General features: G+C 32.0%; 1 long non-coding RNA gene and 9 other non-coding genes across 10 annotated transcripts; 8 read left to right on the top strand and 2 right to left on the bottom strand.

Annotated features, from left to right (window-relative positions):
* Positions 1-1,864: 1,864 nt before the first annotated feature.
* On the bottom strand, positions 1,865-9,578 carry LOC135212741 (uncharacterized). The gene is made up of 4 exons (XR_010313973.1): positions 9,473-9,578; positions 6,218-6,320; positions 5,126-5,228; positions 1,865-1,967 (listed from the first exon to the last, which is right to left on the bottom strand). It is a non-coding gene; the product is annotated as an uncharacterized LOC135212741 (long non-coding RNA).
* Trnav-uac (transfer RNA valine (anticodon UAC)) lies at positions 1,907-1,979 on the top strand. Its single transcript has one exon. It is a non-coding gene; the product is annotated as a tRNA-Val (tRNA).
* On the top strand, positions 5,168-5,240 carry Trnav-uac (transfer RNA valine (anticodon UAC)). Its single transcript has one exon. It is a non-coding gene; the product is annotated as a tRNA-Val (tRNA).
* On the top strand, positions 6,260-6,332 carry Trnav-uac (transfer RNA valine (anticodon UAC)). Its single transcript has one exon. It is a non-coding gene; the product is annotated as a tRNA-Val (tRNA).
* On the top strand, positions 9,515-9,587 carry Trnav-uac (transfer RNA valine (anticodon UAC)). The gene has a single exon. It is a non-coding gene; the product is annotated as a tRNA-Val (tRNA).
* A 1,019-nt stretch (positions 9,588-10,606) lies between these two features.
* Positions 10,607-10,679, top strand: Trnav-uac (transfer RNA valine (anticodon UAC)). The gene has a single exon. It is a non-coding gene; the product is annotated as a tRNA-Val (tRNA).
* Positions 10,680-16,046: 5,367 nt separating this feature from the next.
* On the top strand, positions 16,047-16,119 carry Trnav-uac (transfer RNA valine (anticodon UAC)). Its single transcript has one exon. It is a non-coding gene; the product is annotated as a tRNA-Val (tRNA).
* A 971-nt stretch (positions 16,120-17,090) lies between these two features.
* On the top strand, positions 17,091-17,163 carry Trnav-uac (transfer RNA valine (anticodon UAC)). The gene has a single exon. It is a non-coding gene; the product is annotated as a tRNA-Val (tRNA).
* Positions 17,164-18,205: 1,042 nt separating this feature from the next.
* Positions 18,206-18,278, top strand: Trnav-uac (transfer RNA valine (anticodon UAC)). Its single transcript has one exon. It is a non-coding gene; the product is annotated as a tRNA-Val (tRNA).
* Positions 18,279-19,603: 1,325 nt separating this feature from the next.
* Trnav-aac (transfer RNA valine (anticodon AAC)) lies at positions 19,604-19,676 on the bottom strand. The gene has a single exon. It is a non-coding gene; the product is annotated as a tRNA-Val (tRNA).
* Between the last annotated feature and the right edge of the window lie 1,554 nt (positions 19,677-21,230).

The following is a 21,230-nucleotide window of genomic DNA, read 5'->3' as shown; positions in this document are numbered from 1 at the left end:
CTTCTTACCTGACATAATAAATAATGTGAGTGGTTATGAAAACATTGCCGAGTTATGGAAAGAACATTATTCTGAGCTGTTTAACGACCCTACTCATCCTGCTCCAGACCCAATGGAAAATCAAGGTCAGCGAGATGTTACAGGGACAAATTTCAATGAAATATCGAATGCTTTAAATTCTTTGAACACTTCAAGTAGCCCTGGACATGACGGGCTGACCCTTCAGCACTTAACCCAGGCTCATCCGGTACTTAGAGTTTTACTAAGTTTTATTCGTCACTTCCTGTTTTTGTCATTCCTACTTACCGAGAGCTCTTATTCCTGGTTATACGCTCTCTCCTTTGATTTTAAAGATAAAAATGCGGACCACAGTGACATTTCCAATTATAGGCCGATTGCTCTAGCCACTGTTATCTCAAAAGTTTTGGAAGCGATTATATTGGAGAGATGCAAAAAGCACTTATTGACAAGTGACAACCAGTTCGCTTACAAATCCAATCATGGAACGGAAATGCCAGTTCATATTCTTAAACACGTAACCGAGGAGTATAATGCTCGTAAAACACCTGTATTTGCTTGTTTCATGGATATGTCTAAAGCCTTTGATAAAGTGTCTCATAAGATGTTGTTTGAAGTACTGTCAGAAAGAAATGTTCCTTGCTATATTATTAAACTGCTCGGTGAGTGGTATAAAAATCAGCAAATGATTGTCAAATGGGGCCATGTATTTTCGAGTGAATTTTCCACTTCATGTGGAGTGAGACAGGGAAGTTTACTTTCACCTTACCTGTTCAATGTATATATGGATGACCTCTCACATAGGCTGAGTCAAATTAAAGTGGGATGTTATTTAAACAACATGATTTTAAATCATTTGTTGTACGCTGATGATATTTTGTTTTTATTTGCTCCCTTCAGTAAGTGGGTTGCAGCAGCTTATAAACATTTGTTGTGATTTTATGTCTGACAGACTTCTATTGTTAAACGTAAGGAAGACCAAATGTATAATTTTTTCTAAGAGTAAGATCTGCCCAAGTAATATATCACCTATTGTTGTTAACTATGCACATATAGATTTTGTACAGGAAATAAAGTACCTAGGGTATTATCTTTCTGCTCAAAATTCGGACGACGCCCATGTAGAATATTTGAATAGAGGTCTATGTGCAAGGGGCAATATGATTTCAAGGAACTTTTTTAAATGTAGCGAAGATGTCAAGAAAATGCTTTTTCAGAGCTTTTGTACAAGTTTTTATGGCATATCTTTGGTTGTCAGAGCGAAACAACGAACTATGAATAAGCTGAGAGTTTGTTACAACGATAGCCTACGAAGACTCTTGGGCATTCGGAGGCATGCAAGCGCATCTGCTCTTTTTGTGGCTTTTGGTCAGCCATCTTTTCAAGAACTGAGACGCAAAACCATAACAAGCTACTTGCAAAGGCTGAAGAATTCCGAAAACTGTATTATGAAGAGGGTTGCCCACCCAGTTGACTTGCATAATTCAATTATTTTCAAACACTGGAAAAGCCTCATTTATACTTAGTGCATTTGGTGCGCTCTTTATGCAATAATATAGTATTTCTTTGTTTTGTTCTGATGCTACATATGTGTGTGCCCTTTTAGTGGGAAGAATCATTTAATTTCATTATCCGCATCTCATTCATATCATAATTTTCCACCTCTCTTTCATAATCATTTCTCATACTTATTTTAAATTTTGTCCTCTTGGAGTGTGGAGACTTTTTATATAATTTGTGTGTGTAAATGTATGTATTTTTCTATGGCCTTTTTATGTCCGAAATAAAGCATTTGAATTTGAATTTGAATTTGAAAATGTTCAGTTATAGTTTTAACGTATCTTATCTGCACATCTGTGGCCAAATATACATCAACATGAATCATCCAGCTCTCGTAGTGTAGTGGTTATCACGTCTGCTTTACACGCAGAAGGTCCCAGGTTCGAGCCCTGGCGAGAGCAGTTTGATTTGCTTAATTATCATTGCAATAGAAAGCAAATTAGTGATGATGAGATGGGCGTTTTTATTTTTAATTTCAGCTTGTTTGACATCTGTAATTCATCAGCGGTCATTAAACTGAATTAAATACTCAAGATATTTCAAACTGAATTCAATACCGTTTAGCAGCATGACTCAAATGTTTAAAATATATAAAATACCTAGAATTAACAAATGACTCAAGATTTTCAAATGAATTAAGCGTATTTGATTTACTAGTGACTCAAGATTATTAAGCCTCTTACGCCGATTGGACGTATTAAACGTCGAGTCAAAATGTCTCCCGTATGCCGATTGGACGTATCATACGTCGGCTCAAAAAAGTTTTTTTAAAAATTCGTGGAAAAATACTTATAGGCCTACCAGCCGAAAACTTTTGAATCACGCGCCTTGGGGCATGCTGGGAGTTCACGGATCAAGTCGTTGTTTTGTTTACAATCGTTACGCAGGCGCGCAAGCGCGAATTTCTTTCTTATCGCACTAAAAAATATCAGTGACACATCTCAAAAATTATTTTGTCACTTTGACATAATTTTTGCACCATTTTAACTTATCCTTTACATAAAGTATTATATATGAAAATGTGCGAAATTTTATGTAAAATACAACAAAAAAATACTCATGATTGTAGCTATTATCAGTTTTGAAATATTTTCATATAAATAACGATAAGTGCAAAAATTTCAACCTTCGGTCAACTTTGACTCTAACGAAATGGTCGAGAAACGCAATTGTAAGCTAAAATTCTTATATTATAGTAATATTCAATCATTTGCCTTCATTTTGCAACAAATTGGACGTCTCTTATCACAATATTTCGATTTATGGTGAATTTATGAAAAAACTTTTTCCTTACGTTCGTGCGATAACTCTTCCGATAAATTTTTTCGTGCGATTGTCCTAATGTTTGCACCCTTTTAAATTTGCCGTTACATAAAGTTTTATATATAGAAATGTGCGCAATTTCATGCACAATACAACTAAAAACAACCCATGGTTGTAGCTTTTATCAGTTTTGAAATATTTTCATATAAATAACGTTAAGTGCAAAAATTTCAACTTTCGGTCAATTTTGACTCTACCGAAATGGTCGAAAAACGCAATTGTAAGCTAAAACTCTTATATTCTAGTAATATTCAATCATTTACCTTCATTTTGCAACGACTTGAAAGTCTCTAGCACAATATTTCGATTTATGGTGAATTTATGAAAAAAAAAAAATTTTCCTTACGTCCGCGCGGTAACTCTTCCGAAAAAATCAATTTTTTTTGTGCGATTGTCGAAATGTTTGCACTATTTAAAATTAGCTGTTACATAAAGTTTTTTTATATGAAAATGTGCGCAATTTCATGTAGAATACAACTAAAAATGATTGTAGTTGTAGCTTTTCTCTTTTTTCGAAATATTTGCATATAAATCATGATAAATAGAAAAAAAACAAAAAAAACCACGTTCGGTCAAATTTGACTCTACCGAAATAGTTGAAAAACGCAATTGTAAGCTAAAAATCTTACGGCCTAGTAATATTCCGTCATTTTTCTTCATTTTGAAACAAATTTGAAGTCTCTAGAACAATATTGTGATTTATGGTGAATTTTTGAAAAAATATATTTACCTTCACTCCGCGCGGCGATTCGCGGCCGCAAGTCTCCGAAATACGTACATCGCATTATCCTAATATTTGCTCCTTTTCATATTAGCCGTTTTATAGAGTTTCATATATCAAAATGTGCGAAAATTCATGAAGAATACAATAAAAAAAATTGAAGGTTGTAGCTTTTTCCATCTTTGAAATATGTGCATATAAAAATTTTTATATATAAAAATTTCGACATTCGGTCAAATTTAACTTGTCCGAAATGGTCGATATCTGCAATTCTAATCTAAAACTCTTACAGTATCGTAATATTCAATCATTTGTCTTAATTTTGAAACAAATTGGAAGTCTCTAGAACAATATTTAGAATTACGGGGAATTTTTGAAAATAAAATTTTTTTACGTCCGCACGTTACGAATTCGTAGATCATTTTGTGATAATAATATTTTTCCGGTGTTGCTTTTAATTGTTTTACTATGTAATTATATATCAAAATGATTGCAATTTAGTGTACAATACAACGAAAAAAAAGTACCTCGTTAGCTTTGACCGTTTTTTGCACAGCGTGATTTGAAAACAATTATCTATGAATTTTATTTTTTTCGCTACCATATATCGCATTATTTACATATGATAATGATATCATTTTTCATTTCTGATGATTGCATACTAAACTTCAGGCAATGACAAAAAAATGAGCCAAAAATGAACTCTTAATCTTCAAAACTAAGCGCGCTGTGATTTTTTGAAAAAATTATTTTTTCCGCTTCCGCGCTCACTCCAAACCTGCGCCGGCATGGGGGAGAGGTTTTGATTTTTAGGGCTTCGGCGTAAGAGGGTTAAACTCAAAGAAATATCTTTGATTAGCAAATGACTCAAGATATTTAAACTTACCAAATGCCTTTGATCAATAAATGATGAAAAATTTGTAATAATGAATTAAATACCAAATTAACAAATGACTAGATTTCTAAACCTAATAAAATACCTATGATTACCAAAATAACTAAGATTTTTCAAATGACTTAAATACCTTGATTAGCACATAAACAAGACAATACTTGTTTAGAGCAATTCTAATGGATGTTCGTAACATGCAATGTTTAAAACTTGTATGTGATTTTGATTAAGAGTTGGGTAGCATCAAGGCCTAGAGTATTCTGAAGCATTTATTTACAACAAATAAAATTTATGATAAGCATGGATCATTTTTCACAAGGAACAAAAATTCATGTCATTATAATATGAAATATCTTCATGATTTGGAGTTATCTCATAGCCATTAATTTTAAATCATTGACGGTGTTTGGGTTCTGAAATTAAGGAGCATGTTGTGTTTAAGGATTTGATGACCTATACAAATATCTGACTATACAGAAATTAGCAAACAGTATTCATAAAAATAATTCCCAAGTGGTTTCCAAAAATATTACCATCCCAGGATTAATTTTAAACCCCAAATGGGAATAGAGAATCACAGTTTCTCAAAATTAGTTTTTATGTATCCTTACCTGTATATCTGTTGCCAACAATGCATCTGTATGTATCATCTGGCTCTCATAGTGTAGTGGTTATCACGTCTGCTTTACACGTAGAAGGTCCAAGGTTCGAGCCCTGGTGAGAGCAATTTAGTTTGCTTAATCATTGTTGCATGAATAATGAAATTACAGGTGACAGTTAAGAATGTCTTTTAATTTTCAATTTCATCTTGTTCAATATTAAATAATCTTTAAAAGGATTAAATACCACTGATTTTCAAATGATTTAAATTATCTATGAGTTAAATACCAGTAACCAGCAAATATCTCGAAATTTGTAAGATGACTTTAAATTAATATTAAGCAATACTAACTGAAGATTTTTAATCTGAATTAAGTATCATTGATTTGCCAATGACTTGATAAACTTTTATGAATTAAATACCAAAAGGACTAAAAATTTTACAATGATTTAAATTCCATATAGCACCATTAATTTAAGAATTTTAAAGTGAATTAAATAACTGTAATTAGCAAATGACTGAAGACATGAAATGAAGTAATTACCATTAACTGGTAAATGATTCAAGATTTTTAAAACGACTCAAGATTGTCAAAATGAAATAACTGCTGTTACTTTGCAAATGACGCATGACTTTTAAAATTAATCGAATACCATTAAATCTGCAAATAATTTAAAACAATTAATTAAATGCCTTTGATTAGCAAATGAATGAAGATATTTTAAATACACTACATGCCTTAGATTGATAAATTACTCAACATTGCTAAAATCTCTTAAACACATTTAACAGAGAAGAATTTCAACATATTATCTTTACTCATTTCTTGCATTCAGCCACTATGATTTTCAATTGCTTTAGTCCACACGATGTCAATTTTATTTGAAAATTATAACATGAAAATACAAAAGTTCACGTATGATTTTGATGAGTGTTTGGTAACTTTCAGCATATATGAATAACAGACAAAATTAAGCATAAGTACAGCTCATTTGCAAGACAAACTGAAGTAAAGAACAAAAAAAATGTACACATTAGCAAGAAACGATTTTGCATCCGTTTACAGCTACAAATGTTCAGTTATAGTTTTAACGTATCTTACCTGCACATCTGTGGCCAAATATACATCAACATGAATCATCCAGCTCTCGTAGTGTAGTGGTTATCACGTCTGCTTTACACGCAGAAGGTCCCAGGTTCGAGCCCTGGCGAGAGCAGTTTGATTTGCTTAATTATAATTGCAATAGAAAGCAAATTATTGATGATGAGATGGGCGTTTTTATTTTTAATTTCAGCTTGTTTGACATCTGTAATTCATCAGCGGTCTTTAAACTGAATTAAATACTCAAGATATTTCAAACTGAATTCAATACCGTTTAGCAGCATGACTCAAATGTTTAAAATATATAAAATACCTAGAATTAACAAATGACTCAAGATTTTCAAATGAATTAAGCGTATTTGATTTACTAGTGACTCAAGATTATTAACCCTCTTACGCCGATTGGACGTATTAAACGTCAAGTCAAAATGTCTCCCGTATGCCGATTGGACGTATCATACGTCGGCTCAAAAAAGTTTTTTTAAAAATTCGTGGAAAAATACTTATAGGCCTACCAGCCGAAAACTTTTGAATCACGCGCCTTGGGGCATGCTGGGAGTTCACGGATCAAGCGTTGTTTGTTTACAATCGTTACGCAGCGCGCAAGCGCGAATTTCTTTCTTATCGCACTAAAAAATATCAGTGACACATCTCAAAAATTATTTTGTCACTTTGACATAATTTTTGCACCATTTTAAATTATCCTTTACATAAAGTATTATATATGAAAATGTGCGAAATTTTATGTAAAATACAACAAAAAAAATACTCATGATTGTAGCTTTTATCAGTTTTGAAATATTTTCATATAAATAACGATAAGTGCAAAAATTTCAACCTTCGGTCAACTTTGACTCTAACGAAATGGTCGAGAAACGCAATTGTAAGCTAAAATTCTTATATTATAGTAATATTCAATCATTTGCCTTCATTTTGCAACAAATTGGACGTCTCTAGCACAATATTTCGATTTATGGTGAATTTATGAAAAAACTTTTTCCTTACGTTCGTGCGATAACTCTTCCGATAAATTTTTTCGTGCGATTGTCCTAATGTTTGCACCCTTTTAAATTTGCCGTTACATAAAGTTTTATATATAGAAATGTGCGCAATTTCATGCACAATACAACTAAAAACAACCCATGGTTGTAGCTTTTATCAGTTTTGAAATATTTTCATATAAATAACGTTAAGTGCAAAAATTTCAACTTTCGGTCAATTTTGACTCTACCGAAATGGTCGAAAACGCAATTGTAAGCTAAAACTCTTATATTCTAGTAATATTCAATCATTTACCTTCATTTTGCAACGACTTGAAAGTCTCTAGCACAATATTTCGATTTATGGTGAATTTATGAAAAAAAAAATTTTTTTCCTTACGTCCGCGCGGTAACTCTTCCGAAAAAATCAATTTTTTTTGTGCGATTGTCGAAATGTTTGCACTATTTAAAATTAGCTGTTACATAAAGTTTTTTATATGAAAATGTGCGCAATTTCATGTAGAATACAACTAAAAATGATTGTAGGTTGTAGCTTTTCTCTTTTTTCGAAATATTTGCATATAAATCACGATAAATAGAAAAAAAACCACGTTCGGTCAAATTTGACTCTACCGAAATAGTTGAAAAACGCAATTGTAAGCTAAAAATCTTACGGCCTAGTAATATTCCGTCATTTTTCTTCATTTTGAAACAAATTTGAAGTCTCTAGAACAATATTGTGATTTATGGTGAATTTTTGAAAAAATATATTTACCTTCACTCCGCGCGCCAATTCGCGGCCGCAAGTCTCCGAAATACGTACATCGCATTATCCTAATATTTGCTCCTTTTCATATTAGCCGTTTTATAGAGTTTCATATATCAAAATGTGCGAAAATTCATGAAGAATACAATAAAAAAAATTGAAGGTTGTAGCTTTTTCCATCTTTGAAATATGTGCATATAAAAAATTTTATATATAAAAATTTCGACATTCGGTCAAATTTAACTTGTCCGAAATGGTCGAAATCTGCAATTCTAATCTAAAACTCTTACAGTATCGTAATATTCAATCATTTGTCTTAATTTTGAAACAAATTGGAAGTCTCTAGAACAATATTTAGAATTACGGGGAATTTTTGAAAATAAAATTTTTTTACGTCCGCACGTTACGAATTCGTAGATCATTTTGTGATAATATTTTTCCGGTGTTGCTTTTATTGTTTTACTATGTATTATATATCAAAATGATTGCAATTTAGTGTACAATACAACGAAAAAAAAGTACCTCGTTAGCTTTGACCGTTTTTTGCACAGCGTGATTTGAATACAATTATCTATGAATTTTTTTTTTTTGCTACCATATATCGCATTATTTACATATGATAATGATATTATTTTTCATTTCTGATGATTGCATACTAAACTTCAGGCAATGACAAAAAAATGAGCCAAAAATGAACTCTTAATCCTCAAAACTAAGCGCGCTGTGATTTTTGAAAAAATTATTTTTTTCCGCTTTTTCCTTCGCGCTCACTCCAAACCTGCGCCGGCATGGGGGAGAGGTTTTGATTTTTAGGGCTTCGGCGTAAGAGGGTTAAACTCAAAGAAATATCTTTGATTAGCAAATGACTCAAGATATTTAAACTTACCAAATGCCTTTGATCAATAAATGATGAAAAATTTGTAATAATGAATTAAATACCAAATTAACAAATGACTAGATTTCTAAACCTATAAATACCTATGATTACCAAAATAACTAAGATTTTTTTCAAATGACTTAAATACCTTGATTAGCACATAACAAGACAATACTTGTTTAGAGCAATTCTAATGGATGTTCGTTAACATGCAATGTTTAAACTTGTATGTGATTTTTGATTAAGAGTTGGGTAGCATCAAGGCCTAGAGTATTCTGAAGCATTTATTTACAACAAATAAAATTTAAGATAAGCATGGATCATTTTTCACAAGGAACAAAAATTCATGTCATTATAATATGAAATATCTTCATGATTTTGAGTTATCTCATAGCCATTAATTTTAAATCATTGACGGTGTTTGGGTTCTGAAATTAAGGAGCATGTTGTGTTTAAGGATTTGATGACCTATACAAATATCCGACTATACAGAAATTAGCAAACAGTATTCATAAAAATAATTCCCAAGTGGTTTCCAAAAATATTACCATCCCAGGATTTAATTTTAAACCCCAATGGGAAATGGGAATAGGAATCACAGTTTCTCAAAATTAGTTTTTATGTATCCTTACCTGTATATCTGTTGCCAACTATGCATCTATATGTATCATCTGGCTCTCGTAGTGTAGTGGTTATCACGTCTGCTTTACACGCAGAAGGTCCCAGGTTCGAGCCCTGGCGAGAGCAATTTAGTTAGCTTAATCATTGTTGCATGAATAATGAAATTACAGGTGACAGTTAAAAATGTCTTTTAATTTTCAATTTCATCTTGTTCAATATTAAATAATCTTTAAAAGGATTAAATACCACTGATTTTCAAATGATTTAAATTATCTATGAGTTAAATACCAGTAACCAGCAAATATCTCGAAATTTGTAAGATGACTTTAAATTAATATTAAGCAATACTAACTGAAGATTTTTAATCTGAATTAAGTATCATTGATTTGCCAATGACTTGATAAACTTTTATGAATTAAATACCAAAAGGACTAAAATTTTTACAATGATTTAAATTCCATATAGCACCATTAATTTAAGAATTTTAAAGTGAATTAAATAACTGTAATTAGCAAATGACTGAAGACATGAAATGAAGTAATTACCATTAACTGGTAAATGATTCAAGATTTTTAAAACGACTCAAGATTGTCAAAATGAAATAACTGCTGTTACTTTGCAAATGACGCATGACTTTTAAAATTAATCGAATACCATTAAATCTGCAAATAATTTAAAACAATTAATTAAATGCCTTTGATTAGCAAATGAATGAAGATATTTTAAATACACTACATGCCTTAGATTGATAAATTACTCAACATTGCTAAAATCTCTTAAACACATTTAACAGAGAAGAATTTCAACATATTATCTTTACTCATTTCTTGCATTCAGCCACTATGATTTTCAATTGCTTTAGTCCACACGATGTCAATTTTATTTGAAAATTATAACATGAAAATACAAAAGTTCACGTATGATTTTGATGAGTGTTTGGTAACTTTCAGCATATATGAATAACAGACAAAATTAAGCATAAGTACAGCTCATTTGCAAGACAAACTGAAGTAAAGAACAAAAAAAATGTACACATTAGCAAGAAACGATTTTGCATCCGTTTACAGCTACAAATGTTCAGTTATAGTTTTAACGTATCTTACCTGCACATCTGTGGCCAAATATACATCAACATGAATCATCCAGCTCTCGTAGTGTAGTGGTTATCACGTCTGCTTTACACGCAGAAGGTCCCAGGTTCGAGCCCTGGTGAGAGCAGTTTGATTTGCTTAATTATCATTGCAATAGAAAGCAAATTAGTGATGATGAGATGGGCCTTTTTATTTTTAATTTCAGCTTGTTTGACATCTGTAATTCATCAGCGGTCATTAAACTGAATTAAATACTCAAGATATTTCAAACTGAATTCAATACCGTTTAGCAGCATGACTCAAATGTTTAAAATATATATACCTAGAATTAACAAATGACTCAAGATTTTCAAATGAATTAAGCGTATTTGATTTACTAGTGGACTCAAGATTATTAACCCTCTTACGCCGATTGGACGTATTAAACGTCGAGTCAAAATGTCTCCCGTATGCCGATTGGTCGGCTCAAAAAAAGTTTTCTTAAAAATTTGTGGAAAAATACTTATAGGCCTACCAGCCGAAAAACTTTTGAATCACGCGCCTTGGGGCATGCTGGGAGTTCACGGATCAAGGCGTTGTTTTGTTTACAATCGTTACGCAGGCGCGCAAGCGCGAATTTCTTTCTTATCGCACTAAAAAATATCAGTGACACATCTCAAAAATTATTTTGTCACTTTGACATAATTTTTGCACCATTTTAAATTATCCTTTACATGAAGAATTATATATGAAAATGTGCGAAATTTTATGTAAAATACAACAAAAAAATACTCATGATTGTAGCTTTTATCAGTTTTGAAATATTTTCATATAAATAACGATAAGTGCAAAAATTTCAACCTTCGGTCAACTTTGACTCTAACGAAATGGTCGAGAAACGCAATTGTAAGCTAAAATTCTTATATTATAGTAATATTCAATCATTTGCCTTCATTTTGCAACAAATTGGACGTCTCTAGCACAATATTTCGATTTATGGTGAATTTATGAAAAAACTTTTTCCTTACGTTCGTGCGATAACTCTTCCGATAAATTTTTTCGTGCGATTGTCCTAATGTTTGCACCCTTTTAAATTTGCCGTTACATAAAGTTTTATATATAGAAATGTGCGCAATTTCATGCACAATACAACTAAAAACAACCCATGGTTGTAGCTTTTATCAGTTTTGAAATATTTTCATATAAATAACGTTAAGTGCAAAAATTTCAACTTTCGGTCAATTTTGACTCTACCGAAATGGTCGAAAAACGCAATTGTAAGCTAAAACTCTTATATTCTAGTAATATTCAATCATTTACCTTCATTTTGCAACGACTTGAAAGTCTCTAGCACAATATTTCGATTTATGGTGAATTTATGAAAAAAAAAAATTTTTTCCTTACGTCCGCGCGGTAACTCTTCCGAAAAAATCAATTTTTTTTGTGCGATTGTCGAAATGTTTGCACTATTTAAAATTAGCTGTTACATAAAGTTTTTTATATGAAAATGTGCGCAATTTCATGTAGAATACAACTAAAAATGATTGTAGGTTGTAGCTTTTCTCTTTTTTCGAAATATTTGCATATAAATCACGATAAATAGAAAAAAAACCACGTTCGGTCAAATTTGACTCTACCGAAATAGTTGAAAAACGCAATTGTAAGCTAAAAATCTTACGGCCTAGTAATATTCCGTCATTTTTCTTCATTTTGAAACAAATTTGAAGTCTCTACAATATTGTGATTTATGGTGAATTTTTGAAAAAATATATTTACCTTCACTCCGCGCGCCGATTCGCGGCCGCAAGTCTCCGAAATACGTACATCGCATTATCCTAATATTTGCTCCTTTTCATATTAGTCGTTTTATAGAGTTTCATATATCAAAATGTGCGAAAATTCATGAAGAATACAATAAAAAAAATTGAAGGTTGTAGCTTTTTCCATCTTTGAATATGTGCATATAAAAAATTTTATATATAAAAATTTCGACATTCGGTCAAATTTAACTTGTCCGAAATGGTCGAAATCTGCAATTCTAATCTAAAACTCTTACAGTATCGTAATATTCAATCATTTGTCTTAATTTTGAAACAAATTGGAAGTCTCTAGAACAATATTTAGAATTACGGGGAATTTTTGAAAATAAAATTTTTTTACGTCCGCACGTTACGAATTCGTAGATCATTTTGTGATAATATTTTTCCGGTGTTGCTTTTATTGTTTTACTATGTATTATATATCAAAATGATTGCAATTTAGTGTACAATACAACGAAAAAAAAAGTACTCGTTAGCTTTGACCGTTTTTTGCACAGCGTGATTTGAATACAATTATCTATGAATTTTTTTTTTTTGCTACCATATATCGCATTATTTACATATGATAATGATATTATTTTTCATTTCTGATGATTGCATACTAAACTTCAGGCAATGACAAAAAAATGAGCCAAAAATGAACTCTTAATCCTCAAAACTAAGCGCGCTGTGATTTTTTGAAAAAAATTATTTTTTCCGCTTCCGCGCTCACTCCAAACCTGCGCCGGCATGGGGGAGAGGTTTTGATTTTTAGGGCTTCGGCGTAAGAGGGTTAAACTCAAAGAAATATCTTTGATTAGCAAATGACTCAAGATATTTAAACTTACCAAATGCCTTTGATCAATAAATGATGAAAAATTTGTAATAATGAATTAAATACCAAATTAACAAATGACTAGATTTCTAAACCTAATAAAATACCTATGATTACCAAAATAACTAAGATTTTTCAAATGACTTAAATACCTTGATTAGCACATAAACAAGACAATACTTGTTTAGAGCAATTCTAATGGATGTTCGTAACATGCAATGTTTAAAACTTGTATGTGATTTTGATTAAGAGTTGGGTAGCATCAAGGCCTAGAGTATTCTGAAGCATTTATTTACAACAAATAAAATTTAAGATAAGCATGGATCATTTTTCACAAGGAACAAAAATTCATGTCATTATAATATGAAATATCTTCATGATTTTGAGTTATCTCATAGCCATTAATTTTAAATCATTGACGGTGTTTGGGTTCTGAAATTAAGGAGCATGTTGTGTTTAAGGATTGAGTACATATACAAATATCCGACTATACAGAAATTAGCAAACAGTATTCATAAAAATAATTCCCAAGTGGTTTCCAAAAATATTACCATCCCAGGATTAATTTTAAACCCCAAATGGGAATAGAGAATCACAGTTTCTCAAAATTAGTTTTTATGTATCCTTACCTGTATATCTGTTGCCAACAATGCATCTGTATGTATCATCTGGTCTCATAGTGGTAGTGGTATCACGTCTGCTTTACACGTAGAAGGTCCAAGGTTCGAGCCCTGGCGAGAGCAATTTAGTTTGCTTAATCATTGTTGCATGAATAATGAAATTACAGGTGACAGTTAAAAATGTCTTTTAATTTTCAATTTCATCTTGTTCAATATTAAATAATCTTTAAAAGGATTAAATACCACTGATTTTCAAATGATTTAAATTATCTATGAGTTAAATACCAGTAACCGGCAAATATCTCGAGATTTGTAAGATGACTTTAAATTAATATTATGCAATACTAACTGAAGATTTTTAATCTGAATTAAGTATCATTGATTTGCCAATGACTTGATAAACTTTTATGAATTAAATACCAAAAGGACTAAAATTTTTACAATGATTTAAATTCCATATAGCAGCATTGATTTAAGAATTTTAAAGTGAATTAAATAACTGTAATTAGCAAATGACTGAAGACATGAAATGAAGTAATTACCATTAACTGGTAAATGATTCAAGGTTTTTAAAACGACTCAAGATTGTCAAAATGAAATAACTGCCGTTACTTTGCAAATGACACATGACTTTTTAAATGAATCGAATACCATTAATCTGCAAATAATTTAAAACAACTAAATTAAATGCCTAAGATTAGCAAATGAATGAAGATATTTTAAATACACTACATGCCTTAGATTGATAAATTACTCAAGATTGCTAAAATCTCTTAAACACATTTAACAGAAAAGAATTTCAACATATTATCTTTACTCATTTCTTGCAGTCAGCCACAATGATTTTCAATTGCTTTAGTCCACACGATGTCAATTTTATTTGAAAATTATAACATGAAAATACAAAAGTTCACGTATGATTTTGATTGCGGGGGGGGGAAGGGGGGGTGTTTGGTAAACCGTTCAGCATATATGAATAACAGATAAAATTAAGCATGAGTACACCTCATTTGCAAGACAAACTGAAGTAAAGAACAAAAAAAATGTACACATTAGCAAGAAACGATTTTGCATCCATTTACAGCTACAAATGTTCAGTTATAGTTTTAACGTATCTTACCTGCACATCTGTGGCCAAATATGCATCAACATGTATTTTTATAACAGCTCCCTATGTAGTGTTATCACGTCTGCTTTACACGCAGAAGGTCCCAGGTTCGAGCCCTGGCGAGAGCAGTTTGATTTGCTTAATTATCATTGCATTAGAAAGCAAATTAGTAATGATAATGAGATGGGCCTTTTTATTTTTTATTTCAGCTTGTTCGACATCTGTAATTCATCAGCGGTCATTAAACTGAATTAAATACTCAAGATATTTCAAACTGAATTCAATACCGTTTAGCAGCATGACTCAAATGTTTAAAATATATAAAATACCTAGAATTAACAAATGACTCAAGATTTTCAAATGAATTAAGCGTATTTGATTTACTAGTGACTCAAGATTATTAAACTCAAAGAAATATCTTTGATTAGCAAATGATTCAAGATATTTAAACTTAACCAAACGCCTTTGATCAATAAATGATGAAAAATTTGTAATAATAAATTAAATACCAAATTAACAAATGAATAGATTTCTAAACCTAATAAAATACCTATGATTACCAAAATAACTAAGATTTTTCAAACGACTTAAATACCTTGATTAGCACATAAACAAGACAATACTTGTTTAGAGCAATTCTAATGGATGTTCATAACATGCAATGTTTAAAACTTGTATGTGATTTTGATTAAGAGTTGGGTAGCATCAAGGCCATGAGTATTCTGAAGCATTTATTTACAAATAAAATTTAAGATAAGCATGGATCATTTTTCACAAGGAACAAAAATTCATGTCATTATAATATGAAATATCTTCATGATTTTGAGTTATCTCATAGCCATTAATTTTGAATCATTGACGGTGTTTGGGTTCTGAAATTAAGGAGCATGTTGTGTTTAAGGATTTGATGACCTATACAAATATCCGGCTATACAGAAATTAGCAAACAGTATATCACTTGGATAATACAGTTCAAATAAGTGTGCCCAACAAGTATTCATAAAAATAATTCCCAAGTGGTTTCCGAAAATATTACCACCCAGGATTAATTTCAAACCCCAAATGGGAAGAGAATCACATTTTCTCAAAATTAGTCTTTGTGTATCCTTACCTGTATATCTGCTGCCAAGTATGCATCTTTATGTATCATCTGGCTCTCATAGTGTAGTGGTTATCACGTCTGCTTTACACGCAGAAGGTCCCAAGTTCGAGCCCTGGCAAGAGCAATTTAGTTTGCTTAATTATTGTTGCATGAATAATGAAATTACAGGTGACAGTTAAAGGGGTCTTTTAATTTTCAATTTCATCTTGTTTAATATAAAAAAAAAACCTTTAAAAGATTTAAATACCGTTGATTTTCAAATGATATAAATTATTTATGCGTTAAATACCAGTAACCAGCAAATGACTCAAAATTTGTAAAAAGACTAATTTAGTATTAAGCAACACTAACTGAAGATTTTTAATCTGAATTACGTATCATTGATTTGCCAATGACCTGATAAACTTTTATGAATTAAATACCAATACTTAGCGAAGGACTCAAATTTTTACAATGATTTAAATGCCATAGCACTGATTAAGATTTTTAAAGTGAATTAAATAACTAAGACTGTTGAAATGAATTAGTTATCATCAACTGGTTAATGCTTCAAGGTTTTTAAAATGACTCAAGATTGTCAATATAAAATATATACCATTACTTTGGAAATGACTAATGACTTTTTAAATTAATCAAATACCATTAATCAGCAACTAACTTAAAACTAACTAAATTAAATGCCTATGATTAGCAAATGAATTAATATCTTTTCAATACACTACATGCCTCTGATTGATAAATTAGGTACTCAAGATTGCTAAAATCTCCTTAAACATGTTTAACAGAGAAGAATATCAACATATTAACTTTACTAATTTCTTGCATTCAGCCACTATGATTCTTAATAACTTTTGTCCACATTATGTTGATTTTATTTGAAAATTGTAACATGAAAAGACAAAATTTCACAAATAATTTTGATTAATAAGAATAAATATAGTTTATTTCCAAGACAAATTGAAATAAAGAAAAAATGTCTACATATTAGCAAAAAACGATTTTGCATCCGTTTGCAGCCACGAATGTTCAGTCATATTCTTAACGTATCTTTACCTGCACATCTGTGGCCAAATATGCATCACCATGTATCATCCAGCTCTCGTAGTGTAGTGGTTATCACGTCTGCTTTACACGCAGAAGGTCCCAGGTTCGAGCCCTGGCGAGAGCAGTTTAGTTTGCCTGTCAGTCACTAATTGGTACATTAATTTAGGGTAGATAGTGACGGTTGACCTTTTTTATATGTTAGCTTGGTCAACCTCTGGAATTAATAGGTTGGTTACCATCCACGCAATGACCAGAATATTGCAGCTTAACTTCATCAACAAAGATTGCTATCACAAAAAGTTACCAGCTCTCCTTGCTTATTGGTTACCTTTCTAAATAGTGATCAAAGACACCTGCATTGTTCAGAAGAACAGCAATACAGCATCACGTTTCTGACATTATATCCTTTCAGTCGCTATATTGGAAATTATTTGAATTTAATGAAAGGCCCAAATAACAACTAAGCTTTAGAGTCTGATACCCAATTGTTACTGCAAGAACTTCTGTCACTGTATCTGACATAAAGACAAATTTGAGTACTGTTACATTACAGTATGTAAAATGGCACCTTACATTCAATTACAGAGTGCTTGAAAATAATCATAATTTCAGCACATTATATCATAATTATGATTATTGTTCTTATGCATAACTTTCTACAATTTATTTGTTTAATAATTTAACAGCAATGGCACAGTAAGAGGTACACTATCTTGGCATTAAGCATGCCCTGCAAACAGGCTCTGCTACCCATGGAGCAATACAAGACCCCTGTTTATTCTAATAGCAAAGGTTATCATGTCTTCTTTATGTGCAAAAGGTCCCTGACTTGAGCCTTGGTATAAGCAGTCAGTACATCTCTGGTCACACTGTATCTGTGAAGTCTGATCTATTCATAGCTGAAATGCAATTTTGTAAATCCCATACAGCTATGTAGATACCCTTTGTGATTAGATGTTTGTCTACTGCAACAATCGAAAAGCTAGTCTAGCGCACCATCAAGAGCTTTTACAGAATGATGACAGCAATTATTTAATACAATGATAACCAAATTTAGTTTCTCTTCATAACTCTTTCAGTCCGGAATACACAAGTAAAACATTTTGGTACTACTTGTGTGCTCATAGAGAATGGCACTGTGCCAGGATAATCTGTCAATAATATGTGCTCTTGTAGTGTAGTGGTTATCACGTCTGCTTTACACGCAGAAGGTCCCAGGTTCGATCCCTGGCAAGAGCACTTTATTAGTTTGACTTTCAATAACAGTTGTGTATATCAGCTGGATTAAGCTAGCATAAGGTATTGATCGAGGTCCCTTTGCAAAAAGAATTGTAATGAAAATGGGCATGAAGTTTAGGACCTGCATGGGCAACAGAGCAAGAGCTGGCAAAAAGACATCCTACTAAAAAACAACAATAACAACAAGATAACCACAATAATGAAGAGGTATTACCTTTCAGTAAACAGTTATAAATTCATGGAACTGCTCCCATACAGGTGATGGTCAACACTATTAAAGTATACATCAGTTCCTTAATTTTAATGATACATCATTGTGAAGATAATTTAATTGGCCTTATTTATGCTCCAACCTGTGAACCAATGTGTGTTAGACATGTGTCTACCACTCAACCATGTGAACAACCATCCTGCAAACCAATGTGTGATAGAAATGTGTCTACCACACAACCATGTGAACAAAAACAGGAAGAGACAAGACGACCCCTACTTGGGCAGTAGTATAAAGTGTGTTATTAAAATAATAAACAATTCTTTAGTATTTGAGTACTACTAACTCTCTGCAATATATATATATATAATATATATATATATATATATATATATATATATATATCATATATATAATATATATAGATATATCTATATAAAGATATATATATATAATATTAATATAAATGAAGGATACTCTTGTTACTGTTGTACATAAATTGATTTTACAGTTCTTCTCACCATCATATAATTTTACCATTAGAAGAGCTAACATCAAACCAAACTTTCCTGTTCTTACAATTACTCATCCTAAGACATTCTGTGTGTTAAACAGATCTGATAACCAATAAAGCATGAGCACTTTATAACATCATTACTATTGTTATTTTCCCATTGACTTCAAGCAATATCATATCAAAGATAACATACTTGCCAGGGACCTTTTGTGCTTTAGACAGCATCTAACTTTGTGCTGAAAAGGCCTTTTCCTCTTAAGGCCTGTTCACACTAGCGGGTTGATTATATTTTGTCTCGCTTTTGAAACAGTGTTACCAGACAATCGCTCCGTTCTGGTTCCTTTCTCGGTCGGCCAGTATAGTTATGGAAACAGTGTTTGCCTGTCGGGCAGTGCCTGCTTGTGTAGACAGGGCCTTAGAAAGGTCGGTAAAAACACAGACATTGGATGGAAAACTTTCCTGTGCTCACCAGGGACCTTCTGTGTGTTAGACAGCTGTGATAACCACTACACCATGAGCACATGAATTGCATGATGTGAAAGCATTTTCCTCTGGAACAGGTCAGTGGGAACACTGACATTGAAAGGAAAACTTTCCTGTGCTCACCAGGGATCGAACCTGGGACCTTCTGTGTGTTAGACAGATGTGATAACCACTACACCATGAGCACATGAACTGCATTATGTAAAAGCATTTTCCTTTGGAACAGGTCAGTGGGAACACTGACATTGAAAGGAAAACTTTCCTGTGCTCACCAGGGACCTTCTGTGTGTTAGACAGATGTGATAACCACTACACCATGAGCACATAACATCAGATTGGCTGGTATTATTTTCCTGTTAGGCCTCGCAACATAATCATATCTGAGAAAACACCCTAATGCATACCCATGCTCGAACATGGGACCTACTGTGTGTTACAATTATGATAATCATGTCATAACACCATTCATAACCTTATTTTCCCGTTGGGCTCGCATATATTAATGTATCTTTGAAAACATTCCTATAATTACCAGGGACCTGCTGTATCTTGAACAGAACTTTCAACCACTACAGTGTGAGCAGATGGTAACACCCTAAATTAAAAAATCTCCTTGAAAGACTTGAAAAAAATTATTGTATGAATTATAACATACCTGTCTCACCAGGACTTGAGCCTGGGACCTTCTGCACAAAACAAATATGATAGCTACGACATTTTGCTTACATGATACTACTCTGCCACACAGTTTCCTAATAAACTTGCAAATATCATGCATAAAAAATTCCTATCCTCAGCAAGGCTCAAACTATTATGGTAATATAATAATTAACAATTATAAGCAATATATCCCAATATTTTTTGTGCAACTGCCATAGCCAACGGGTAATATTGTTCATGTGTACTTCCAGTCATACCACACAGCTCAGGGTCAGCATGACTTAACAATTTACCAAACAGAATTATCCAGAATGAAGGCACCCTGGCACAAGACTCAAAACACTACATGATATCCCTAGGATGCTTTAGCCCTTTCTACACTGTCACAATCTCTTATCCCAACAAATGAAAAAGTGACAAAAGCAATGCCATCTTTTTCATAACGAAGGAACAATGTTATTGTGTACAATAGGCAACCGCCAGCCAAAACAAAAAACTTCAGCAGAATTTTAACTTCAGACAATCTTCATTTTTTTATTAGCTATGGTGGTAAATCTTAACTTGAAAAAAAGAGGTGGCTACCTTTGTCCAGCAACATTAATGCACGGTGACCGAAATGAATACAGAAAAATATATGTAAGATCATTCATTAGATTCTTGTATATGGTTAAATTCAAAACTCTTATCTTTAACAGAATGCTAACTGTGCTAGATAACCCAGCAATGCTGTATACCATCCAACGGTGTCCTCGATAAAAACAATAAAGGATCTAAATCCACGTTGCTTCCTCAAAATCTATGTTGACACTTGAAAAAAAATGGGTGTACTGACTGATAGGTCACTGACTGCAAAAGGCAAATATCAGTCTCCACAGGTTTCATTCCCAGCCATGCAAAACATTTCTGACAAAAAAAAAAAAAAAATAAAAAAATAAAAAAGTTTTGTGATGATCATTTACAGAAGTATATGCCAATGTATACACAATACAAGACCCGAGCCTCAGTAAAAGGGTGACATCACTTTATTGTAATTACAAAGCATATCGTTCATAAACTCACAACAAACCTTAAGTGCCTGATG

Source organism: Macrobrachium nipponense, chromosome 19 (genome assembly GCF_015104395.2).
Source record: "Macrobrachium nipponense isolate FS-2020 chromosome 19, ASM1510439v2, whole genome shotgun sequence".
In the NCBI taxonomy this organism is placed as follows: Eukaryota; Metazoa; Arthropoda; class Malacostraca; order Decapoda; family Palaemonidae; genus Macrobrachium; species Macrobrachium nipponense.
The sequence above is the reverse complement of the archived record's forward strand: the minus strand, read 5'-3'. Positions and strand labels throughout refer to the sequence as shown.